Here is a 26,652-nt window from a genome sequence, read left to right on the forward strand (position 1 = left end):
GTCAGCCTTTCCGGTATCTGAACGAACAACTTGTACTGTGACTGCAGTACAGCTAGAGAGCGAAGTAAAAATGTGCGTTGAAGTGGCTGGCTTTTGGTGTGTCTTTGAAAATTACAGTCTGCAGCACACGAGGAGATTCTCCAACTAGCCTAACTATGAGGTCTTGTCCGTTTATGTGTACCAGTCATGACGGAGTGGAGTGAGAGGGCTGAGACCATGGCACTCTTTTGTAAGGAGGGCATTTAATTCTTCTGAGAACTTTACAGTCTTCTCTTTGGGAGGAATAGTTTAAAAAATGCAGCTCACCATCTGCTAGATGCATAGACACTGAAGAGATGGTCAGCTGGGACCCAGTTGAAAACCTTTTATGGTTAAAAGCCTGGCTTATTTCCAAGGGAACTAGTAGTTCAGGTTAATCACCACAGAATACATAAACTTTTAAGTTTATTTAACTGTACAAAATATCGAGCTTTAAAATTACCCACAGACGTGCATAAAAACTTGAGCTAAGGCTGATTGGAATTTATGCTAACAATGGCTCACATTTATTGTTTACTATGCACAAGCACTAAGTACTTTGCATATAGGAATTTATTTCATCTTATGAACTAGATACTATTATTATTCCCAATTTACAGATGAGGGAATGAAGACTCTGGGATCATGCAGCTGGTAAAGAGTAGAATGAGGATCTGAACCCAGGTCGGTCAGCACTAGAGTACACAGTCTTAACAGTTGCCCTCCACTGCATCTTTTATAATAATAACAACAACAAAAACAACCGCTACTACTACTTCCATCTACTGAATGCTTTTTATGTGATAGGCACTATATTATAACCATCATATCCTTTCATCAACTATGTGAGATAGAAACTATACTATTATTATCCCCATTTGATAGATTTGGCAACTGAGGCACAGAGAAAACAAATCACACTGAGAGCAGGTAATGGAACAAGAATTCAAACCCAGATGGTCTAGATCCAGACTCCTTGCTTTTAACAACTGGGCTACACTGCTTTTCACAGCTGTTATTTATTGAGTACCTACTAATGTTTAATTTTCACAACAATCCTGTGATACCTGTGATATCTGTGATCCACAATAATACCTGCATTGTAGGTATTACTATTCCCAATTTATAGATGAGGAAATTGAGGCTTCAAGAGATCGGATAACCTGTCAGCTTCTAAATAGCAGAGCTATGAGTTTTTCAAGTCCATCGGACTCCATCATACCACACTACCCCTCAAAAATCCAAGGCTTCAAGTCTGTTGCAGAGTGACAGATCACATGTCAGGGAAAGTGCTAGAATTTCAGGAGTCACTGAGTGTGAGGAGCCAGAGCTTGGTCTGAGCATCCTCAAAGGGTGGGAGCTGGTAAAGAGATGCCAGAAGGGGCCTGGAAGTCAGCAGTGCTCTGAGTAAGAGGTACCCTTCCTTCAATGCACTCTCTCCATTTGGGGGTTCTGGGGGAAATCTCCCGAATGTGGCCAAACTCCCCTCTCTCCCTTAATTTCCCTTTCTCTTTCCATTCCCCCCGGTATTTCCAAAACTGCACTTCCATGCCCTCCTTCCCTTAGTGCAGAGCTTTGCACATGCTCAGTTCTCTTGCCTTGTAAGTGTTTCCTCCCTACCCCCAGCCTCCTTTCGTTTTGCAGCACATATTCAGTTCTCTGGAATGCGGCCACCCATAAGCATGACACATATTTTCAAAGGGCTTTAGAAATGCATGTGATTAGTGAGTTTAATTTTGTTAAAGGAGAAGCGTATCAACACTGCACATGTATAATCTGTCCTGCCTTCAAGAGTCTAATAGCTTGAAAAAATCTGAAATCACAACAAAAAGCAAAAACAAACAATCTGGGGCTTCCCTCGTGGCGCAGTGGTTGAGAATCTGCCTGCCAATGCAGGGGACACGGGTTTGAGCCCTGGTCTGGGAGGATCCCACATGCCGCGGAGCAACTAAGCCCGTGAGCCACAACTACTGAGCCTGCGCGTCTGGAGCCTGTGCTCTGCAACAAGAGAGGCCGCGATGGTGAGAGGCCCGCGCACCGCGATGAAGAATGGCCCCCACTTGCCGCAACTGGAGAAAGCCCTTGCACAGAAACGAAGACCCAACACAGCCATAAATAAATAAATAAATAAATAAAATATTAAAAAAAAAAGGAAATCGACAGTAATACACTAATAGTAGGTGACTTTAAAAAAAAAAAAAAAAAACAAACAATCTAAAAAACAACAGAAGATTGAAAAAGAGTTTGAATATTACAAAAATATTTACCTTAGAGTTTTCAAGAATAAAGAGATTTTTAAAAATGTTATTCTATTAAAGGAAATCAAATGTATCTATTTATTTATTTAAATAATAAAGTTTGGGGGAACCAGAGAATAAAAGCATGTATGACATGTCCTGCATGTACCTAAATACTTATAAAACAAACTCAAATGCCATAGAGTGAAACAAATTGTGAGATAGGGTTGGTCCAATAAGGAAGTGAACTCTCTAGATGGGAATAATCAGGGAAACTTCTTGAAGGAGCAGAGACTTGGCTGGAACTAGAACTGGTAGAATTACGATAGGTTGATATGAGAAGTTAAAGAAAGGACAGTCCATATAGGGAACTAGCATGACACAAAAAGACAAGGTGAAGGTATAAGTTCATGAATCCTTCTTTAGGGTACACAGCTATTAAGTAATGTGAGAATCTTCTATAAAAATCTGCAGGGATGGCAGATTTTATACCAGAGATTAGGATTTAGTGGGAAAGTGTGTCTTATACCAAAATTAGAAAAGGAAAAATTTTAACATATTGATGTGCTAGGAGTTGGCCATTTCTTGGACCCATGAATCACCTTTTAATGAAAATAGGAGAACACTCAGCATTCTAAACAACTGGACAGCACCCAAAAGGTGTGATCATCTAAAACTCACGCTGGTAATTCTTAGTAGACGTGGAGTCTATTCCTGGGTCGCCTGACCTTCTCAGTGACCTCAGGTCAATCACTGCGTCTTCCCTGGTCTGAGTTCATTTTCCTGAAAAATGACAAGGTCTTTCTATTCAGAGAGTGGGTGAATTATACATGGGAACCTCTCTCAAGTGCTGTTTGTGGTCCTAGTCAGTATCTGGAGATGACTTTATTATAGCCAAGACTGCCTTACGATAAATGAGTTCATTTTGGTTCTTCGATTACTAAGTGCTTTGGGATATGGTCCAGAGGAGGTCACTTCATTCATTCATTCATTCATTCATCTCCTTAGATTGAGTAAGTACTACTGTGGCTGTCAGCCTCTAAGAGGGAACCCAATGATCCCTGCCTCCTGGTATGCATGCCATGTGTAGTACTCTTCTACATTTACCAGTGTTGTTCTCTGTGACCAACAGAATACAGCAACAGTGATGGTAGGTCACTTCTGAGATAGATTATTAAAAATATTGTGATATCTGCCTTCCTTTCTCTCTTGGGCTACTTTCTCTGGAGGAAGCCTGCTGCCATGTTATGAGGATAGTAAGTGGCCTATGGAGAGGCCCATGTGATGAGGAATTGAGGACTTTTGTCAACAGTTTTGTGAGTAGGCTATCTTGGAAGCAGATTCAACAGCTTCACTCAAGTCTTTGGATGACTGCAGCCCTGCCTGACACCTTGATTTGAGCCTTGTGAGATCCTAAGACTGAACCCACCCACCTAAGCTGCTCTCGGGCTCCTGACCCTTGGAAACTGTATGATAATAATAATCAAACTGTTGCTTTAAGATGCTAATTTTTAGAGTAATTTTTTACAGAGCAGTAAACAACTAATAAGCCTACCATTTGTTTGTTTCTGTGCCAGGTGCTGGGAATGAATATAGCTTAGATTTTTGCCCTCTAGAAGCTAATAGTACTCAGAAAAACAGCACAGCAATGCCAATAACAGCAATAGATGCATAAACATCTACTTAACAACACAATGCAACATGCTGCAAAGGAGAGCCCTTACCAAATGCCACAGGGGACAGGAGATATAACATTTACCTCTATTTGGAGAGAAAAACGGTCCAAAAAAGTTTTCCAAACAGATATTTGGAGATTAATATACAAGAAAAAACAGGACTTTTCTAGCAAAGAAGAAGGAATAACATATGCAAAGACCTGGAGGTGGGAGACCCTTGGCATGTCTTAGGGAGTGTGTTCAATTCCGTATAGTTATGGCCAAGGATTTGTGTGAGGATTCCTTGCTAGGAAAGATGGATTTATTCTAAGATATGAGAAGCCATTGACAGGGTTTAAGCAGAAAATTGACATGATCGGATATGTGTTTTAGAAAAGCAGCTGTTGTGGATTTCATCAGGAGGGCATAGTAAGAGTAGAAACAGGGAGAGATAGAGGCCATATAGAAAATGACTGTAGTTCTTTTCAGTAGCTACTCCTGTTAAAGACGAGTGAGCTTCTGATGGATATCACTTATATTGTTTTTCACTGATCCTTTAACTAGATATATATTTGTTATAATAGTTTTTAATTTTTGTTTTCATTTTGAAAGTATTTCAGATTTACCAAAAAGTTGCAAAATGGATACAAGGAATTCTTATACACTCTTTATCCAGCTTCCACAATTGTTACCATTTTCTATAGCCACAGTACAATTATTAAAATCAGGACATTAACATCGACCTAATACTTTTCACTAGTCTACCAACTTTATCCAAATTTCACCAATTGTCTGATTAGTGTATTTTTTCTTTTCTGGTTCAAAAATCACAGCTTGTTTTTTGTTGTTATGTTTCCTTAGTTTCCTTTAATTTGGGGCAATTTTTCAGCCCTTCTTTGTCTTTCATGACCTTGATACTATTGAAGAATACTATCCAGTTATTTTTGTAGAATGTTTGCCAACTTGGGTTTAGCTTATCTGATGTTCCCTCATGATTAAATTTAAGTTATGCATTTTTGGCAAGAATACCACTGAAAGTGCATCATATTGGAAGTCACATGATACATCTCATTATTGATGATGTTAAAGTTGATAACTTGGTCAAGGTCGCGTTTGCTAAGTCTTTCCACTGTAAAGTTATTATCATTCCCTTTGTAATTATTAAGTTGTCTCGTGAGAAGATACTTTGAAACTACGCACATTTCTTGTTTGTTTGTTTTTTGCTGCACATCAAGGCTTACAGTATCTCAGTTCCCCAACCAGGGATTGAACCCCGGCCACGGCAGTGAAAACGCCGGATCCTAAACCACTTGACCACCAGAGAACTCCCTCTTGTTTGTTTTTTAAATCAAACTTTTACTCGGTTATTTTAACATTCATTGATACCTGAAATAACAATTACTGCGGTACTTGCCAAATGGTGAAAGTCAAGAGATTTTAAATTGTGTCGTGTGGTGGTTTTAAAACATGTCCACAAGTTCTTTGGTATTTCGTCCTTTAAGAAATGGAGGCTGCTTCCCCTCTCCTTGTATATAGGCTATTCTTAGTGTCTCTCTTCTAATGAATACACAATGGCAGAAGTGACTTCAAGACCATTTCATAAAAGGCATTGTGATTTCCTCTTTGCTCTCCCTCTCTCAGATCACTCACTTTGGGGGAAGTGAGCTGCCATGTTATGAAGACACTCAAGCAGCCCTATGGAGGCTCCATGTGGAGAGGAACTGAGGTCCTCTGCTAATGGCCTTCACTAACTTGCAAGGAATATGAGTGAGCACCTTAGAAGTGAGTCCTCCAGTCCCGGATAAGCCTTCAGATGACTGCAGCCCTGGGAGACACCTTGACTGCAACCACAGGAGAGACCCTGAGCCAGAATCACCCAGCTAAGGTACTCCTGGATTCCTGAGCTACACAAGTGAGTGTGCGAGATAAAGTTTATTGTTTTAAGCCACTAATTTTGGGTATAATTTTCTACACAGGAACAGATAATGAATTCATGCTAGTAGATAGGAGAGAAATCATCAGAAAATGCTAAGGAAGAGCAAATACTAGGAAAGAAAATGTACCCCCCAAGTGGGGTAGGAATGCATATTAAAATGATGGTGAGAGCCTACTTCTCTCCAGATGAGCTAAAATTTTAAAGTCTGACAATACCAGGCATTGGGAATTCTTTGCATTTTGTAAGGTCCAGCTGTCATTACTGGAGTGAGGTAGGCCATGAGGTATCCTTTGAACTCATATACAGTGGGAAAGAGAGGAAACCAGTTCTGTAGCAGGAGACCTGGTCCAGCAGTAGGGCTGGCCCTTGAAGGGGTGTAACTTGTAATCCAATATTGAATATCCAAAGGGCATTGACTGGAGCTGGTGTCAGTATTCAAGAATTTCTAAGCCCAGAAGTCAAACACTCTTGGTCAGAAAGCAAATTGATAGTCATTTCAGAAGGTAGTTTGATATTATCTGATAAAGGTGAAGATGCACCGACCACCAGATAAGTTATCATAATCCTACTCCTAGACATATATGCAACAGATATAGGTGCATATGGACACTGAAAGACACGTACATGAATGTTCATAGCAGTATTACTCATAATAGCCTGAAACTGGAAACAAACCAAGTATCCATCCACAGTAGAATATATAAACAAATTATGGACCATTCATTCACTAGAATACTACATTTAAATAAAAATCAAAAACTATAGCTACAGGCAATAATGTGAATAAATCCTAAAAACAATGTCAAGTGGAAGAGATCCCTCACAAAGTAACATATATTATATGATTCTCTTTATGGAGCGTTCAAAAGCAGATAAAATTAAACTGCTTTTAAGAGATGCATATTTAAGTGACAAATCCATTAAGAAAAGCAAGAAAAGTGAATACCATAAAAGTCAGAATAATGGTTTCTTTAGGGAAGAATGTAAGAGTTGTGATTAGAAAGGGACTATGGGTGGGGACTTTCTGAGGTGTTTACAATATACTATTTCATTTTGTTTTTCGTTTAAACATCATTCTTATTGAGGTTTAACTCACATTTAATAAAATTAATGTAACACTTTACATATGCATAATGTATATATATATGTATATAATGTATAATGTAAACCGTATGTTACCTATGCAGATGTTGACTTTATAATAACCCATTAAACTGTACATTTGTGTTCTATGCAAAAAATGTGCTATATTTTACAGTTTAAAAAGGTAAAAATAGAGTTTGAGTACAGCAGAGGATCTTGGGAATCAGGCTGCATCAAAGGTGAACATGAACTAGCAATTAGGGCTCTGTTAAAAACAATGAACACATGGGCTTCCCTGGTGGTGCAGTGGTTGAGAATCTGCCTGCCAATGCAGGGGACACGGGTTCGAGCCCTGGGCTGGGAAGATCCCACATGCCACGGAGCAACTAGGCCCGTGAGCCACAGCTGCTGAGCCTGCGCGTCTGGAGCCTGTGCTCCGCAACAAGAGAGGCCGCGATAGTGAGAGGCCCGCGCACCGCAATGAAGAGTGGCCCCCACTTGCCACAACTAGAGAAAGCCCTCGCACAGAAACGAAGACCCAACACAGCTAAAAATAAATAAATAAATAAAAAATTTAAAAAAACAAAAAAAACAAAAAAAAACAATGAACACATGTAGGAAAATAAGAGCGTAGTAGACAAGAAACTTTTTCCAGCTTATGTGTGGCAGCATCACTGGGTGGGCCAGTGGTCAGATCCCCAATTGCCAAGGCAGATCCTAAACTTGGGCATTATGACATATGAGCTTTTCCCCTTGAGAGCAGAAAGCAGTTGAGCCCAAGAGAAGGTAGGCTTGACTCCAAGAAAACTACGAAGAAGATGAAGCCTTAAACACTTTATCCCATGTGTGCTTGTCCCCTGCTTGTGCTCTGCTTCTCCACAACTTCTTTGGACACTCAGCAGCCTGTGTACTTATTCCCCTTCCTGTCATATACCCATATCCAAAGTCAAGGCAGGTCTAAAGACCAGCTTTGTTGACTCCTGGTCTAGTCAATGGTGTTTCTACCGTATCACAGTGACCAAAGTTATTTGAACCTTAACATTTATCTCTGATTATGAATGAAAGGTTTTGTATCCTGTGAAAGAAATTTCTGTCACCAGTGACTGGTTGTATGAGGTGTATTTTGGGTGGAGTGGGCCTTCCTGCCCCTGAAATAGCACACTGTAAGCTCTGATAGAGAAGAAGCTCTGGAGAGAAGGTGTCAGGTAACTTCAAAAAAATCACCCCAGGTGATTCAGATATGACAACCTGTATCCTGTATGACAACATGCCTTCTCTCCACACCCCAACCCTTGCTGAGAACCACCCACTTCCAGGAAGGCCACTCACTGAGCAGATATAATATCTATCCATCCATGCATGCATTCATTCATTCATTCAACAACTATTTCTTAAGCTCTAACATGTGTCTGACCCTGGGCTAGCACTGATGATTCAGGGTTGAATGAAAACAGGCATGAGCCCTGCCTTCTTGGAATGGTTTAGTACAAGACACACATTAATGAAATCATGCAGATAAATGTAAACTCACCAGTCAGGTGTTATAAATCTAGATTTATTCATCAAGAAGAGAGGTGAACTGAGAAGTAGCTTAATAATTATAATTTTCAAATATTAGATGAGGAAATTATATGGAGATTGGCTAGCTAATTTACATGAGAGAATACATAAAAATGATGTTAAAAAGGAGGTTTGATGTAGCGTAAAGAATTTAATGTAATAACTATCATTATCAGAGGGCCTGCTCTGTGCCTGGCATGGTGTTAAGTGATGTATAGATAAATATATGCATATATATAAATGTATATATACATTTGTATATATATAGATATCACTTAAAATAGTGATTATATATGTATATGTATGCATAAATATGAGTGATTACATATCAATATTTATTAAACTTATATATATATTAATAAACCCTCACAGAACCCTATAGAGATAAGAAATGGAGACTCAGAGATTAGAACTTCCCTGGTGGTCTAGTGGCTAAGACTCCACGCTCCCAGTGCCAGGGGCTCGTGTTCGATCCCTGGTCAGGGAACTAGATCCCACATGCCACAACTAAGAGTTCGCATGCCTCAACTAAAAGATCCCACAAGCTGCAACTAAGACCCGTGCAGCCAAATAAATAAATAAATATTTTTAAAAAACCCTCAGAGGTCATACAGCTAATATATATAGTTTAATAACACTTTATTGATATATAATTCACACAGGATAAAATTCACCTTTTTAAAAAAATTTTTTTATTTTATTTATTTATTTTTGGCTGCGTTGGGTCTTCGTTTCTGTGCGAGGGCTTCCTCTAGTTGCGGCAAGCAGGGGCCACTCTTCATCGCGGTGCGCGGGCCTCTCACTATCGTGGCCTCTCTTGTTGCGGAGCACAGGCTCCAGACGCGCAGGCTCAGTAGTTGTGGCTCACGGGCCTAGTTGCTCCGCGGCATGTGGGATCTTCCCAGACCAGGGCTCGAACCCGTGTCCCCTGCATTGGTAGGCAGATTCTCAACCACTGCGCCACCACGGAAGCCCTAAAATTCACCTTTTTAAAGTGCATAGTTCAGTAGTTTTTAGTATATTTGCAGAGTCACCAACTCCTTACTATCTAAGTTTAGATCCTTTTCATCACCCCAGAAAGAAACCCTGTACACATTAGCTTTCACTCCTCATTCCTCCTCGTCCCAGCCAATCTGTACTTTCTTTCCATATGGATTTGCCTATTCTGGACGTTTCATATAAATGGGATCATACAATATGCAGCCTTTTAGTGTCTGGCTTCTTTGCATATTATTTTCAAGAGCTATTCGTGTTGTAGCATATATCAGTACTTCATTTCTTTTTATTGTGAAAAAATATTCCTTTATATGGATACAGCACATTTTAGTTAAACATTTATCAGTTTGACGGTCCAATTGATGGACATTTGGGTTGTTTCCACCTTTTGGCTATTGTGAATAATGCTGCTATGAGCATTTGTGTACAAGTTTTGTGTGGACATATGTTTTGATTTCTCTTGAGTACAGCTTAGAGGTGGAATTTCTGGGTCATATGACAACTCTACTTCAACCCTTTAAGGAACTGTTAGACTATTTTCTACAGTGGATGTACCACTGTACCTTCCCACCAGCAGCATATAAGTGTTCTAACTTCTCTGCATCCAAAATAGTATGTACTATTTTTGGTGATAGCCATTCTTGTGAGTGTGAAGTGGTATTTCACTGTGATTTTGATTTGCCTTTTCTTAATGGCTAATGATGCTGAATATCTTTTCACGTGCCTATTGACAGAATACTATGTATGATATGATAGATTTTTTTAAAATGTAAGATACCAACACTCATAAACAATTACATAAAAAGCACAAGACAAGTGTGCACCAAACTGTTAGTGTGGGTATAGCTGAAGAATAGGATCATGGGAGATGTTCACTTCTTAAGTTCTATATTCTACATTGTTAATTTTTATAGCAACAGACATAGATTTCTTTTCTAATTAGAACAAAACACAGTTAATAAACAAACAAACAAATAAACAACAAACAGAGAGAGACAGACCACCTCTAACCCTGAAGTGCCAGAAGCAATTCTCAGCCACTATGCTCCTTTCTTCTTGTGTTCAAAAGTGCAAGAAAGTGGGGAGGGAGGATGGTTAAATGATTTCCTGAGCTGTGTTTTGGAATTTATTTCTCATGGTAACAATGTTATAAATCATGGTGAATTTCAAAGGCTAGCCTATTCTGTTGTAGGCTAGATATAGGCTTCTGAGGCTATCTTGTATACCTACTTACCAAATTTAATATTGATCCCAAGAGTGTGTGTATATATGTATGTTTGTATATATATATATATATATATATATATGAATATATATTCCAGTGTCCAAATGCCCAGCTTTGGGGATGCATCCTTCCAAATCAGTAGAGAACTGCCTAGACAAGTAAATCTTGAATAGGTACAAGATTTTGACTGTGAATGTGGCATGTTATGGCAATATGGTCAATGTTTTTCATTTTCTTTCACCATGGAATGTTTCTTTGATTTCTCACTTGCTATCAGTGTAGCTCAAGAAGGCAATTATATTTCCATTGTAGTATCATGAGAAAATTGATAACAGAATGCATAAACCTTCTGAATGTATAATACTTTCTTATTTTTGTACAGGTCAATTTTTTAGAATATGAAGAAAATAAGCAGTTCTTTTGCGAATGGACTTTTTCCCCCCCAGGTGTTTATCCTGAAGTGAATATTTATGGTCTAGGTAGAATCCCTTGAAAATAGAAATGTTGTCACATTCTTGTTTGTATGTGACACATTTTTAAAATTACAAATGGCAGGAAATGCTAATTTAAAACTAACTCTGAAAAATAAGTTCCAGGAAGCTTAGTTTAGAATTTATTTATAGCTTGAAAACTTTGAGGGAATATTTCGGTCCATTTATTATTCACTGAGACTGTTGAAAATTTATATGATGATTATTTTGATTCCATCTCTAGGCAGAAGTTTACTTTGAATGGAAAAAAACCCCAACAATATCTAAGGTTATTAAAATGCCATGCATATAAGCATCCAGGTCCATTTGCAATTTGCATATGCATATGGGGTATGATCTATGTGCACGTGCACACACACACACACACACACACACACTCCTTAAAATTACATGGATTAGTAACAAATAATATCTTTCCCTTCCAAGTTAGTGCAGTAATATTAGTCAGGTAGATGGTCGTTCTGTGAGACTCTGCAAGCATCTTGCTAATGACTAGTTTTATATCCTGACTCCACTGTTTGGGGCCCACAGCAGTTCGCCCACATTCAGACAGTGAGCTAGTGACAGGCTCTATGGAGAACAGAGTAGCTCTCTGTCCGAAGAATTCCGGCACCAGGAAGAACACATATGCACTGTATACTCTGAGTATTTTTCTATGACTCAGTATAAATGTGTACATTCATAGCCTCATGAGCGCACGTCTGTAAATAGGAGGTTCTCAATAGCCTCATGCATTTTGCTCACTAGCCAGTGAGTTCTCTGGTATATTTTATAAATCCTCTACTATTCCTGGGTAGGAAGTACTAAATTTCTGAGGTTTTGAAAAATATCATGTTTCACTTAAACAGTGTAGGGATTATCCCAGTGTTATGTATATTATTTTTTAAGGTTTTTGATTTTAACTTTTATTATTAAAAAAAATGACATAAGTAATGCATGTTCATAGTGAAAACATAAAATACAAGTAAGTAAAAAGAAAAAAATATCACACCTGATCCCAGCACCTGGAGATAATAACGACCATAATAAATTTGATGTATACTTCTTTGGATTTTTTATGTACCTCTATATACATATGTAATTTTTTACAAAAATAGAGTATCAGGCAGATGTCTTAAAACCTTCAAACCCTGCTTCTAAAATTTAATATACCATAGATACCTTTCCATTTCCAACATAATATTTAATGACAGTGAGCCAAGGGGATTCTAGTTACATGGGACTGGGTATTCCTTGCCCCAAAGACCGCAGCTCACTCCAGGGCCTGATCTCCTGAGGGGAATGGGCTGCACCACTGTGGCATCGAAAGGTAGCCAAGGGCCAGTTGTTTCAGGTGGCTGGATGTCCACGTGAGTGTGTGTGAGTGTGTGTGTGTGTGACTTCATAGTGTGAAACGGAGCTGGGGGCAGAAAGAAGTACAGACTACAGGCCAGGGACCAGGGACCAAGGGCCAGAGTCTGGGGTTGGGTATCTGCACACTACCATTGGCAGTTCTGAATGCAATCCTGTTTTCCAGATAATTTTGAAACTACCTTTTTCAAGGTAAAAAGGTAGAATATATTTAATTTAATATTTGTTTGATTGCTTTTGTAACATCAAAATATTTTGTACATGGTAGGTATGTGGTCTTCCATTTGTATTCAAGGTGGGCCCCAAATCTGTTAACAGCAGGCCTGAATATGCATACTCTATGACTTCTAAGTTTCTAGAATGTATATTTTGTTTTGTTTAATAATTTACCTTTTCCTTATGAATGAAAGGTAGTAGTACCTATAAGTGCGTATTTATTGACTACTTAAGTTTCAACTTAATATGATATTTGTTAAAGCGTTACCATATTCTACACTCCACTGGGTACAGGGACGAGAGATAAGAATACATAGCCAGACCCTTGTGACGCTCACAATCTCCTGGGATCTCAGACATGATGACGTGCATCAATCAACTGTGGACTCGGGCACAGAAGCCGCAGAGAGAAAGAAGGAAAAACCTGCAGATCAGGGTCCTGGGATCAGTTGATTAACCTGGCCAACGATAACCCACAGAAATCTTCAAAAGCGTAGAAACCATTCCATCCAAGATAAATTGTTGTAAACTTTCTAAATAGTTTAGATTTTTTGATAAATTTGGGTAATTGGTCACTTGACAAAGTAATCATTCAGGAATTCCCTTTCAGCAAATGATTTTTAACTAGCTGGCTCACTTCCTTGAGGGGAAGCTCTGTTCAGGCTGAGATATAAAGAATGCATAGGAGTTTGAAGGGGAAGGAACGTGGAGAATTGATGAAAAAAGATATTCTGTGAAGAGGGAACAGCACGTGGGTCATCTTGGAGGTATGGAGTGGAAAGGCATCTTCTGAGAATGGTAAGTATTTAGAAGTGCTAAAATAAAAAGAGTGAGGTGGGGAAGCAAAAGTGGACAAAGCTGGAGAGAAAGAGCTGCTGTCTGGAGGGCTTTGTGGCCCTGGGTCCCATGGAGTTTTATCCTATAGAAAATGGCAGCCATTGAAGGGTTTGAAGCCAGGAATGAGAACATTAGATTTGCATTTTGGACAGATCATTATGGCAACAGAGGAAGAACTGATGGTGAGTAGTCTGGAAGGAGGGAGTTCACCTCTGAGAAGGTAGAATACATTAGGGTCATGATGAGGGCAAGTTCTGAATTCAGACTGCTGGGATTCAGCACCTACTTCTCTATCTTAGCAGCTGTGTGTTTGGGCAAGCTTTTTTAGCCTCTCTGTTGACCTGGTTTCCTCATCTGTAAAATGCAAACCGTAATAGCTGTGAAGTTTAAAGGAAACAATACCTATAAAGCACTCAGGGCAGAGCCTGCCATATAGAAAGCTCTCAATACATGCTACTTATTATTAAAATATAACAATAATTATCTTTCAGTAGTTTATAAGAAAGATAAGGATGGTCTGAACCAAGTTACAGGCAGTGGAAATTGTGAGGAGGGGGATGTAGATGAGAAGGTTAAAGAGTGGATTTGACAGTTTAATTAAGAAAGGAGGAGGTTACCAGCTTGAATGACTTAGTGGAGGGTGTTGGTATCAAAAATGTAGGGGAAGGTAGGAGCAGGGACAAGTTGGGTGGTGGAAGATAATGAAATGTGTTTCGGTAATGTTGAGTTTTAGATACTTGTGGGTCATGAAGGTGGAGATGTCTAGAAGGTGGATGGACATGCAGGTCTGGAGCTCAAAGGAGAGGTAAAAGCCACATGAGCCGAATGCCAGGGTAACAGACTCATTGACCAGAAATAGCTGCACTGATGTACAAAAGTTATTTCATCTATTTGGCCCTTGATGCATGACTTCTTAGTGCCCAGAAGGGAGGGCACCTTAATAGTTATGTCAGGTACAACTTCCTTCATAAAGTCTTTGCTGATCAACCCATTGGGTAGGGTCTCTTTACTCTGAGACCCTTTGTTATAGACTGAATATTTATGTCCACTCCAAATTCATATTTTGAAGTCCTAACCCCTAATGTGATGGTATTACAGATGGGGCCTTTGAGAGGTAATTAGAATTAGATGAGGTCTTGAAGCTGGGGTGCTGGTCTGATGGGATCAGTGTCCTTATAAGAAGAGACACCAGGGAGTTGCTCTCTCTCCATGTGTACTCAGGAAAAGCCATGTGAGTCCCCAGTAAGAAGGCAGCTATCTCTAAGCCAAGAAGAGAGCTCTCACCAGAAACCAACACTGCTGGACCCCGATCTGGGACTTCTAGATTCCAGAACTGTGAGAAAGTAAATTTTTGATGTTTAAGCCACCCGGTCTACTTTGTTACAGCAGCCTGAGCTGACTAAAACATTCTTGTATAAAGGAATCTTTGTATTTCCGTTATGGGTCGGCCCTTCTTTTCCTCTAATAATGTATGTTTTCTAGTACTCCTTTTAGTTATAGGCAGCTTGAGGGCAAGTCCTTTGTCATACTTATGTTCCCTGCAGTGCCCTGTACAAGGTTTTGCTCCTGGTGGATGTTCAATAAACATCAGATGACCTGAGGTCAGCTTGGAAAGACTCAAGGTCAGGCAGCAATTTGTGTGAAGAGGATCACAGAGAATGTGCTTGGGGCAGGGGTAGTAGGCAGAATCCTGGGGCAAAATTCAAGACTGGAGTTTAGGTGGAAACTAAAGTTTCAATACGAAATTTGGAGATAAGAAAGAAAAGATAGAGTTTCCCAAAGATCAGTGGGAAGAGTGAAATGGCCATCGTGTCCACATAATGCATATCTTTTCTTGAGCATTTTGCACTATGCAAGCCATTATATAATATTACATTTTGGCTTGGATGTTTGAAATTGACTTTGAAAAAATCCTTATAGTTTTTGAGTTAGGATTTGTCTAAAGCAAATGTGTTTCAAGTTTAAAATCAACAATGGTTTAGGTCCCTCATAATATATATTAGGAAGCAACCAACTAACCAAAGAAAACTCCAACAATAATTTCCCTGCAAAGAGATAAAACGAAAAAAGAAAAACAAAACAGATTCTGTTTATTGCACTTCAACTTCTCGTCAACTCTAGTGGGAGTCATTTAAAGTTGACTGAATGTTCTTTTTTTTAAACTACCTTATTTTTTTATTATTTAAATTTATTTATTTATTTATTTATTTATTTATTTATTTATTTATTGCCTGCGATGGGTCTTCGTTGCTGTGCGCGGGCTTTCTCTAGTTGCCACTAGTGGGGGCTACTCTTCTTTGTGGTGCGTGGGCTTCTCATTGCCGTGGCTTCTCTTGTTGTGGAGCACGGGCTCTAGAGCGCAGGCTCAGTAGTTGTGGAGCACGGGCTTAGTTGCTCCGCGGCATGTGGGATCTTCCCGGACAAGGGCTTGAACCCGTGTTCCCTGCATTGGCAGGCGGATTCTTTTTTTTTTTTTTAATTTTTTATCTTATTTATTTATTTATTTATTTATGGCTACGTTGGGTCTTCGTTTCTGTGCGAGGGCTTCCTCTAGTTGCGGCGAGCAGGGGCCACTCTTCATCGCGGTGTGCGGGCCTCTCACTATCGCGGCCTCTCTTGTTGTGGAGCACAGGCGCCAGACGCGCAGGCTCAGTAGTTGTGGCTCACGGGCCTAGTTGCTCCGCGGCATGTGGGATCTTCCCAGACCAGGTCTTGAACCCGTGTCCCCTGCATTAGCAGGCAGATTCTCAACCACTGCGCCACCAGGGAAGCCCGGCAGGCGGATTCTTAACCACTGCGCCACCAGGGAAGTCCTGACTGCATGTTCTTAAACGGAGACTTGTGGGGGTAATGTTGTGAGTTTGTGTGCTCTCTGTGGGTTGCCATGATTCTGGAGATCACGGTAGAAAACACAGGGAACTTGCCCCCAAATGTCTCAAGACACCCCTCTGTGAGGATAGGAGAAGTGGGGAAGATTTATTTATTTGTTTCTGGAGCATTTCCCACTACCATCATGCCACTCTTCTGAGCGCTACCAGAAGCAGAACTTTCTAGCGTCATCCTCTCTGAAGACCAAGAGTCCAGAGGGTAAATGTAGAATATATTTGTGTTGACCTATAACTTAAGAGAAACCAAAGTTACATGGATCAGTGGACATTACTTACAACCTGGAGCTGCAAGAGCTCTTAGACTTGAACTCTCCAGTATGGGAGCCACTTGCCACATGTAGCTGATGAGCACTTGAAACTTAGCTAGTCTGAATTGAGGTGTGTTGTGAGTGCAAAACACACACCAGATTTCAGTGGCTTAGTTAAAAAAAAAAAAAAAAAAAGGAGAAGAATGTAAAAGAACTCATTAGTACTTGCTTACATGGATTGCAGGTTGAAATGATATTTTGGATATATTAGGCTAAATCAGATTATTAAAACTATTTTTATGTGTTTTTAATTTGGCAATGAGAAAACCTAAGGTTACATATGTGGGTCACATTATATTTCTGCTGGACAGAGTCTAAGCCCTACACCATCAAGGGGTAGATATGCATCCTGGTCTTGACAGGATGCAGAGCTTACAGGAATTTGTCTCTTCTCACGTGAATCATGCCCAGCTATGTATAGATGCAGTTTTATTGTTTGTGTAATAGCCCTCTGTACATCCAGAGAATCTTTCATCTGAGGATCTCAAGCATTAATTAATTTTCATTGAATGGCTGGGGAAGACTGGTATTCTTAGTTCTATTTTACAGATGAGGAAACTGAGGCATGGGGAGATTTAAATGATTTGCTCAGGGCTACCCAGGGTAGAGTGGCAGAGCTCAGAATAGAAGTGTGAGTCATAATTAATCACACATCTAACTAGCAAACAATATTTTTTTCTTCCTGATTAGGTAAAATTCTTCAAGGTAGAGACCATGCTTTTAAAATGCTATTTCCTAGTGACATTTGCAGCAACATGGATGGACATAGAGATTATCATACTAAGTGAAGTAAGTCAGACGGAGAAAGACAAATACCACATGATATGACGTAGCTGTGGAATCTAAAATATGATACAAATGAGCTTATTTACAAGGCAGACTCACAGACATAGAAAACCAACTTATGGTTACCAAAGGGGAAAGGGAAGGATAAATTAGGAGTTTGGGATTGGCAGATACAAACTACTATATATAAAATAAACAACAAGGACTTACTGTATGGCACAGGGAACTATACTCAATATCCTGTAATAAACCATAATGGAAAAAAGAAAAAAATATATATCTGAGTCACTTTGCAGTATGTAAGAAACTAATGCAACATTATAAATCAACTATACTTCAGTTAAAAAAATTCTATTTCCAACTAGTAAAACACTGAATGCTCAGTGAACATCACACAACAGCAGTAGTCATTGCTACCAGATTTCACAAGTTTTGGCATTAACAATTAAGTAAAGTACAAAAGAAGTAAATAAGTGTCCTTTTAAAATTGTTTGCAATTTTTCATACTCTGGGGGAAGGAACGGTTGTTACCCCTTACTTCGGAGGCAGATAAATAAATCTCACCTTTGATTAGTTCATTTGTTTTTAAAACTAGGTTTCCTGGGTCTTACTTTTGATATTTTGAAGAGAAGACACTTCAAGCAAGTGCATATTGGTCTAGATTTGGATTCCAGATAGGCAGAGGAGGGAAGAAGCTTTGGAACCCTTGGTGCTCCTACTAACTTTCTTCTATCATCTTCCACCTGTGATATGTTCTCCTTTTACAAGCTCAGAGCTCTGGAGAGTGAGTTTTCTCAAAAGAGTGTACTTTTATCAAACTTATTTTGGAGGGAAGACCATCCGAAACAGGCATCAGGCTATTCAGGCAAAAACCTCATGAAGTGAACAGTATTTTTCCTAGTCTTCATATTAATTTTTCTTGTGCTAAGTAGGAGGGAAAAAAGAGAATGAAATCTACTACCACCTTGTGATTACATTCCCTTTGACTGAGAGTGATTTTCAAAGTCATTCTAAAATAATGCACCACTAAAAGTACATGAGTTTAAGAGTAAAACTAAAGAGTTACAGAAACAATTGGTTCATTTGTTCAATAATACATACCCTCTATTACGTATTTCAAAAATATTTATTGTGAGTGCATGAATGAAAGGTTTCTACATCCCCCAATTCTGTTCCTTGTAAAAATTATTTGAATAAAATGTAATATTTTTCAAGAATGGTTGAAGGACGTTCATTTTTGCCGATACATACATACGTGGACGAGGGTATGTTCATACAATGACCCCTCTACTTTCATTGCCTAAAGAGTTAAGCCCGATCAGTTCTCAGTGTGTCATCTTGCCCTTCTGACAGGAAATATTACTGGAGTGCTGAAAGGTTTTTAATTATACTCGCAGTTGCCTCAAATAATGATAGTCTACTTGTGGGCACATGTCTTAGAGGAGAATCATAGTCTGTGCTTTGTGCATCACACAGATTCCTTCATTTCCTTTGCCTTTTGTTTGAACCAGAAAAATGGCTTAGAGAAATTCATGCACACTTCCTTGCCGTCCCTACCCACGATGGGGAGGCTAAGTCAGTGAGAGAAGAGTTTTAAGACCTTTGGTGTCTTTGGTACTCCAAGCTCAGGATGGAAGGGGAGTGAGTGGGAGAAGTGGAGTGGAAAATGCTGGAAACTCCATCCTAGATGATCCTTTTGCACTTGGTGTTTCTCACTCCTTCAAAGCTGATGTATTCCACTTCGAGGGGATGGGGGTAGAGGGAGGGGGACAGGTGAGGTAGAGGAGATGAAATGTGTATGTTGAATCCTTTGCAAATTTGTCCCCAAAATGGCCTTTGCCAATCTCCCTGGTCACCATGTCCTGCCATTCAATTTGTCCAGATGTTTTCCTTCATTTTTTGATTGTTACAAAGCCATTCAGTACCTCATTACCAGAACAGTGTGATGCTGATTCTAGCACATCTCTGTTGGAAGAGAAATCAAGAAGACTTTTAAAAACAGTGGTCATTTAACTTTGCAGTATAATGGATGATTCTGTAGACCTTCATAGTTCACTCCGAAGTTGAGATCTTTTACACAAATCTAGTTGTTATGCATTCATGCCAGTGAGAAAGCATGGAGAGGTGGGATTTCAATACCTTTCCTGAAGGAAAGAGGGAGTCATTTCATGGACTGATGCCTCAGAACCCTCGAGTCTGGAAAAAGGTCTATAAAAACAGAGTATCTTTATTCTTCCAGCAACTGGGCTAAAATCTATAGTAACTAACCCGCCAGGGAGTATTGTTTGAATGACAATCCAACAGACAATGGGAAGAATTGTTTCCAACTTAGATCTTTATCTAATAAAGCTTTATGCAAATATAAATTTTCAAGCAATGATAAATGGAAGTAGTGAGAATATAATCATACTGAAGTGGAGTTGATACACCGATGCTGTTTTGCAGCAGGGGAGATAGGGAAGGAGGGGGGAAATAATAGACGAATGGAATTGGAGGGTGTTTTGAAGTCAGAAAACAAATGTTTTCCCCTTCTGATGGGCCCTCTGCAGACAATTCTTGGAACATGGCCCACCAAAGCTCTGTACAATGGCAGCCCCCTCCACTCCCCTGCAGCAGCAAGACACGGCCCGGGTAAGAGCGAGCGTGGCGCTTTCTGCCCAGGCTCTAATTCATGCCTGCAGAATAACAATCTGCTCTTGGTGCACCAAGCACAATGAAGGCCCTCCAAGCTGCCACTCATTCGGGGCCGGCTAACACTCTGGGCCCTTGTTTCTGATTCTTGGCATTGTCAGGGCAGGGAGTGTGGGGAGAGCCACACACTTCCATGCTGGGAAAGGCAGGGCCCCTGGCGGCCCCAGCCAGTCATCAGATGGCCTGGACAACAGCAGCGGCCAGACTAGCTAGAAGAGAGCTTACACCCGCTGGCAAATTTGCCAAACATTCAGGAATTTGGGATTGTGGTTTCAAAAAGTCTAGTCTCTGCTCTCTCATCCCCCAACTCCAAAAAACGTCCCAAAACAAAACCCTCATTAAAAATTCTCTTGGCATGGCAGACTGCTAGAAAGTCTGATCCAGCGCTGGCATTTTTCTAACACCCTTCAAGCAGCAGGGCTGACAAATTTCCAACAGTACTGGGGCAGCCATCAAACTATATAATCTTTTTTTTTTGCTGCTGTTGGCTCCGTCTTCCAAACTATATAATCTTGGCATGGCTGAATAAAAAGTGATGGTAGCAAAGGTGATTGGGGCTTATGCTAGGCAGACAGATAACATGGGGAGTTATTGGAACTAGCAAGCTTATTGCTAATCTCTACAACTTTAGGCAAAAGAAGCGACAGGTCAAAAAACATCATGCATAGCATATATTCATTATAGGAGGGAGCAAAACATCCTTCAACTCACAATGGAGGTAGACATCAGAGGTAAGCCTCAAAGCCTGTCTCATAGCAAGGACTGGTATTGATTCCCAGCAAATTTAAGGGGTGAAAAGGGCCATGAGACTATTTGAGGATGAAAATAATAGCTACTACTTTTTGAGCACTATGTCCCAGGGATTTTAAACACATTAGCTAATTTAGACCTAATGGAAGTTTGTCAGATAGATATCGTCTCTCAGTTTATATAAAACTGAGGATTCTGGAGCCCAGGGCAATTAGGAAAGTTCTGCTTGACCCCAAAGCCAGTGCTTTTGGATTCACTGTATTAAAATGCCTCTCTGGGGCTAAAAGGAGACAAAACTTCATGAAACAAATGGTTTTTTTTTCCTAAAGAATTCCAGTTTTCCTTGAACTTGGATTAGAGCTTTATCTTAAAGAAATAACCATAGTTGCTCATTGCAGACAAGAGAAGAAACATGTAATATTGAGAGACGCAGTGAGCATTTCCATTTCTGCTGAATGAATCAAAATGGGACCAATAAAGTCTAGTCTTTGTGACAGTTCTTTGTCTCCTTCTTGGCCAAGAATGTCTGGACACACTGAGTCAGTCAGGGTGTCAGCACCATTTTGACCTGGCACACAACTTACCATGAGTCACTAGAAGGATTCAAAACTCAGGGCTAGGAAAAGCCACTGCCATTAAGTTGGTACAGCTAAAAATATTCAGGTGTCAACCTTGGATTGTAGCTTGTTCATTCATCTATTTGTTTATTCATTTAATAAATATCTATCCCAATCTACTCTATTAAATACAAAACCCAGGGTAAAAATTTCAATTAGTATAAAATAATAAACAGTGACAAGCAAGTTTCTCATCCCCAGTCTCCCAGTTCCTTTGCTTAGGGACAATCACTGTTACCAGTTTCTTAGGGATCCTTCTAGGGACATTCTAGGCATAAATGTACCTTTCTCTTGGTTTTCATAATTGTTATTGAATCCTTGCTACAGCTTGGGCACTGGTTTATATAAGCTGATGGCCAAGACTTGGCCCCTACCCCTGGGGCTGAAGTAGACACAGAAACCAATTGCTACCATATATATGATTGATAAGCGCCCAGTTGGAGGTACTTCTGGGAGTGGTGGTAGGCTGAGTGGATCAGGGCTGAAATATCTATGTGCCCAATCAGCCGTCACAAGTAAATTGTTGTTACTAATAGTGAAGTGCCAGTGTTTGCAAATTATTTTTAAGAATAGATTAGAGCTTATTCCTGTGACAATTACCCTCCTTTGCATTCTAATTTGCCTTTGGGAGTGAAAGGAAAAGGTGTGGGGATCACGCTGGTTCACTGAGAATTGTGTGTGATCCTGGGCACATTCAGAGTGTGTCCTTTTGTGAATGTAATCTGGTGCACATTCTGGGGAATTGAAAATTTCAGACATCCAGGAGGAAAGGGGGGCATTATTTCCTCATTTTTTTGGAAGCCACTAGAAATCTTTCCCCGAACAGTATATGCAGCCCATTCAGTCGAGAGATTGGTCTCCTAGTTGCCTGGCTTCAAAATCTTCATACTTGTAATAGAAGGGAAGTCGGGAAGGAGAAAAGTCGCCCATCTGGATTGAATACACTTCGAGACAGTAGTTTTGCGCACTGTGAGGCAGATGACGTTTTGCAGATTTAAGAGACAGCTGAATCTGACACATGTGGGTGCAAGCTACTGGTGGAAGGCTTGGAGCGAATCCTTTCAACGCAGCTCGGATTTATGGGAACTACTCCGGAGCTTGTAGGCTTTGAAGAGGGGCGTACAGCGGTGATTTGGTTCACAAAGAGCCCATGTTTACTTTGGTTCACCTGGCTTCTCACCCCATATTGAATTTTACTTCCAGTATGATTGTAACCAGCTCCAGACTCGGATGCAACCTCTGCTCAATGTCTGATAGGGAGTTAAAGAGAGAAAATAAAAAATGGCATAAATAAGTTTCACATGATTTCCAATCAGAGCAATGAGTTGGCTCTGTTTCACTCAATCAGCCAGCGGCAGAGAGGATTTTGCAAACTTCAATGACCCTTTCAGAAAGCTTTGTCTACATCCTGCCTTCAGGAGAAAACCCAGAACCAGTCAAATGTGTCCTGTTTCATTTTCTATGGCAGCTTGCCTTGTAGCTGTCCTAGGAGAGAATGTGGCCTAAGTACATTCTCCTCTTGATCTTCCAAAAGTGCCACTCCAAGAGGCAAGAAGATTAGCTGGTTATTACAACACATGAGGCAGAAATGCATGTTGAAATGAAGCACAGCTGAATTGCTGAGGGCAGGACTATAAAATACCTTTCCAAGGATTTCCTTCCTTGTGAGCTCAAATGGCAGCTCAGCTTGACAGCAGGGTCTCCATGCTGACTTAAGTTTTCAAATCATGTCAGAAAACTGTAATTATATACAATTCTCCTCACTAAAGAAACCCATAACCCAAATTTGTACAGTTAGTCAAATGTTAGTTGCAAAAATACTGAGATATGTTATTACCCTTTTAAAAGTCCACTGTGAATGCTGTAATACAGGGTATATGGTTTGAAAGGGTTTTTTTTCCCTTTCCTCCCTCCCTTCTTCCTTCCTTTCCTCCCTCCTCCCTTCCTCCCTTTCTTCTTCTCTTCCTTCCTTCCCTCATTCCTAAAAGTAACAGGAAGCAGAACTAGATCTGAGTGGAATCTTGCCTTTTCACTCAGTTTTTTTCCCCCTAGCTGAGTTAAATAAAGCACAACAAGAGTGCATTTTCCAAGTACCTTATGGGATCCTGTCAACCTATTTCTTCCCCTTGCTTTGAAAGTGACCCACAAAGAGATAAAATTACTTGCATTGATTCTTACAGAAAAGCAGCCAAGGTTTTATTAAAAACACTGCCCTTCGTAGTCTTGCATATTTTCTTTCCCTTTTTAATATGGGAGGATATCAAATATAAAAGAAATACAAACGTAAAACACTGCTCCTTTCATCTTTGTTCGCTTTCCCAAATCTTCCAATACATCACTTATTTTTCTTCATTAAACTTTAAACTGGAGAAAGTGGAATGCTGCATTTGAATTTTGAGGGCACGAGGGACTTGGGATGGGCTATCTGCATCGTGTCATTCATTAGATTCTAATAAGATCTTCTTACCCTGAGGATGTGGAGAAAAGGGAACCCTTGTTACACTGTTGGTGGGAATTTAAAGTGGTGCAGCCATTGTGGAAAACAGTATGGAGGTTCCTCAAAAAGCTGAAAATAGAACTACCATATGGCCTAGCAATCCACTCCTGGGTATATATCTGAAGAAAACAAAGACACTAATTCGAAAAGATACATGCACCCCAATGTTCATCACAGCATTATTTACAATAGTCAAGATATGGAACCAACCTGAGTGTCCATCAACAGATGAATGGATAAAGATGTGGTATGATATACACACACATGCACACACACACACACACACACACACACACACAATGGAAAACTACTCAGCCATAAAGAAATGAAATTTTGCCATTTGCAACAGCATGGATGGACTTGGAGGGTATTATGCTCAGTGAAATAAGTTAGACAGAAAAAGACAAATACTGTATGATATCACTTATATGAGGAATCTAAAAAATAAAACTAGTAAATATAACAAAAAAGAAACAGACTCACAGGCATAGAGAACAAACTAGTGGTTACCAGTGGGGGGAAAGGGAAGTGGGAAGGGGCAAGATAGGGGTAGGGGAATGAGAGGTACAGACTACTATGTATAAAATAAGCTACAAGGATGTATTGTACAACACAGGGAATATAGCCAATAGTTTATAATAACTATAAATGGAGCATAACCTTTAAAAATTGTGACTCACTATGTTGTACATCTGAAACTTATATTGTAAGTCAACTATACCTTAATTAAAAAAATTGGGACAGGCTAAACATTTTTATACCTTGGGAAACACATTCAAACTAACTAGTTTCCTATAGAACTCAGAATTCTGGGAGTTCACCCTCCTTGATGTCACTGGATTCTTTAATTTCTAAGAAAAAAGATTAAAAAGTGCCATTGATACGTGGTTGAATAAATAAACTTTAAAACAAATTCAGGATTTCCCTTCAAATGTATACAATGTACTATCAAATATTGCTTGGAACTGCAATACTTTGAAATACACATGAAAAATAATTTGGTGATGAACTGTAATGATGAAAAATAATGTAATGAAAAACGTGTGATGACCTGGATTTCTTTCTTTTCTTTTTTTGTAATTCCTGGGCTAATTTTGTTCACTAAAACCTGTCCTTGTCAAAAGCCACCCCTATAAAACCTAGGGTTATAGATGAAGCCGTCTGTAGCAAAATGGGGGCAAAACGCTTGTGATAACAGGTTAAGTGGGAAAAAAAAAATTCAAAATGTTATTTTTTTTAAAAAACATACCAAAAGAATAGCCTAGAATAATGTGTTATATTTTTCTTCTGTTTTTGTTCTTTCTGTAATTTGGGAAATTACTTTTCTAACAACAACAATAACAAAAAGATCAACCATAATCCTTGTGTTTTTTAGTGGGTCTGATTTATCCTGGACCACCTTGTACTTGCAGATGTAGAACTCTGACTTTTAAAAAATATGTACTTTTGGGCTTCCCTGGTGGCGCAGTGGTTGAGAATCTGCCTGCCAATGCAGGGGACACGGGTTCGAGCCCTGGTCTGGGAAGATCCCACATGCCGCGGAGCAACTAGGCCCGTGAGCCACAACTACTGAGCCTGCGCGTCTGGAGCCTGTGCTCCGCAACAAGAGAGGCCGCGATAGTGAGAGGCCCGCGCACCGCGATGAAGAGTGGCCCCCACTTGCCGCAACTAGAGAAAGCCCTCGCACAGAAACGAAGACCCAACACAGCCAAAAATAAATAAATAAATTAAAAAAAAAATGTACTTTAAACTCTGAAGAGCTCATCAGAAGCTGTAATGGTGCCTGATAAAATCTCAGCTCTAAAAAGGAAAAATACTGGAGTGGTACAGTACGTGCTGGGATAAACATTTTGAAAGCAAGTGAATAATGAGACTACTAACTTGGTGATGAGCACACCTGAGTTTTGATAAGCATGACCCGCTTGCACGTGGTGAAACCCTCAATCCACAGAGAGTGTCTCATCTTTACTGAGCTCAGCGCAATGAACATTTAGTCCCTATAAAGCAATGTGCAATTAATCAGGGGAAAGCTGCAGAGCCCGTCAGACCTGCTTGCATTCCTTTCCTCTCAGTGATTCCTAGTTCAAGAGGGTTCATCCTTTGGGAATGTTTTAACACCCTTTTGGAAGCAATGCCAAAATCCAGGGCTTTGACAGCTTGAGAAAACCTTATTTTATCCTGAGATAGAGAAAAACCTGACTCTGGGCAGGGCTAAATTATCAAAGGCAGTACCATGTAGTGGCAGTAAGTTAACTGGCAGATCCTGGGGAGCTGAGAGCGCCTTTGAACTTGCTGGGAAGTTTAACAGCAAGAGTGCAGAGTCCTGGGAGAGAATCTGTTACTAAAAGAAGATGAACTAGTAAGTAGCTTTCCAGCTGAACAAAAAAGCAAGAGACAGAATCCATCAGCTCCAGAATCCGTGTTCAATTCTCACAATAGCGGAAGAGGTATATGCAGAGAAATGTATGGGATGGTGTTGAAAATAGATGCCAAAACAAGAAGTTGGGCAGA

General features: G+C 39.9%; 2 long non-coding RNA genes across 4 annotated transcripts in view; both read left to right on the plus strand.

Moving 5' to 3' along the window:
* LOC309629937 overlaps window positions 1-26,652 on the plus strand; it is a 70,341-nt gene that overhangs the window by 29,418 nt on the left and 14,271 nt on the right. For all 3 annotated transcript variants that reach the window (XR_014245299.1, XR_014245300.1, XR_014245301.1), the window contains exon 3: window positions 5,552-5,822. This is a non-coding gene — a long non-coding RNA (uncharacterized lncRNA). The remainder of the gene's footprint in view (window positions 1-5,551; window positions 5,823-26,652) is intronic.
* On the plus strand, window positions 7,220-25,880 carry LOC309629942. The gene is made up of 2 exons (XR_014245310.1): window positions 7,220-17,589; window positions 18,182-25,880. It is a non-coding gene; the product is annotated as an uncharacterized lncRNA (long non-coding RNA).

Source organism: Balaenoptera borealis (assembly GCF_965194805.1).
Source record: "Balaenoptera borealis genome assembly, chromosome: 5".
NCBI classification, from domain to species: domain Eukaryota; kingdom Metazoa; phylum Chordata; class Mammalia; order Artiodactyla; family Balaenopteridae; genus Balaenoptera; species Balaenoptera borealis.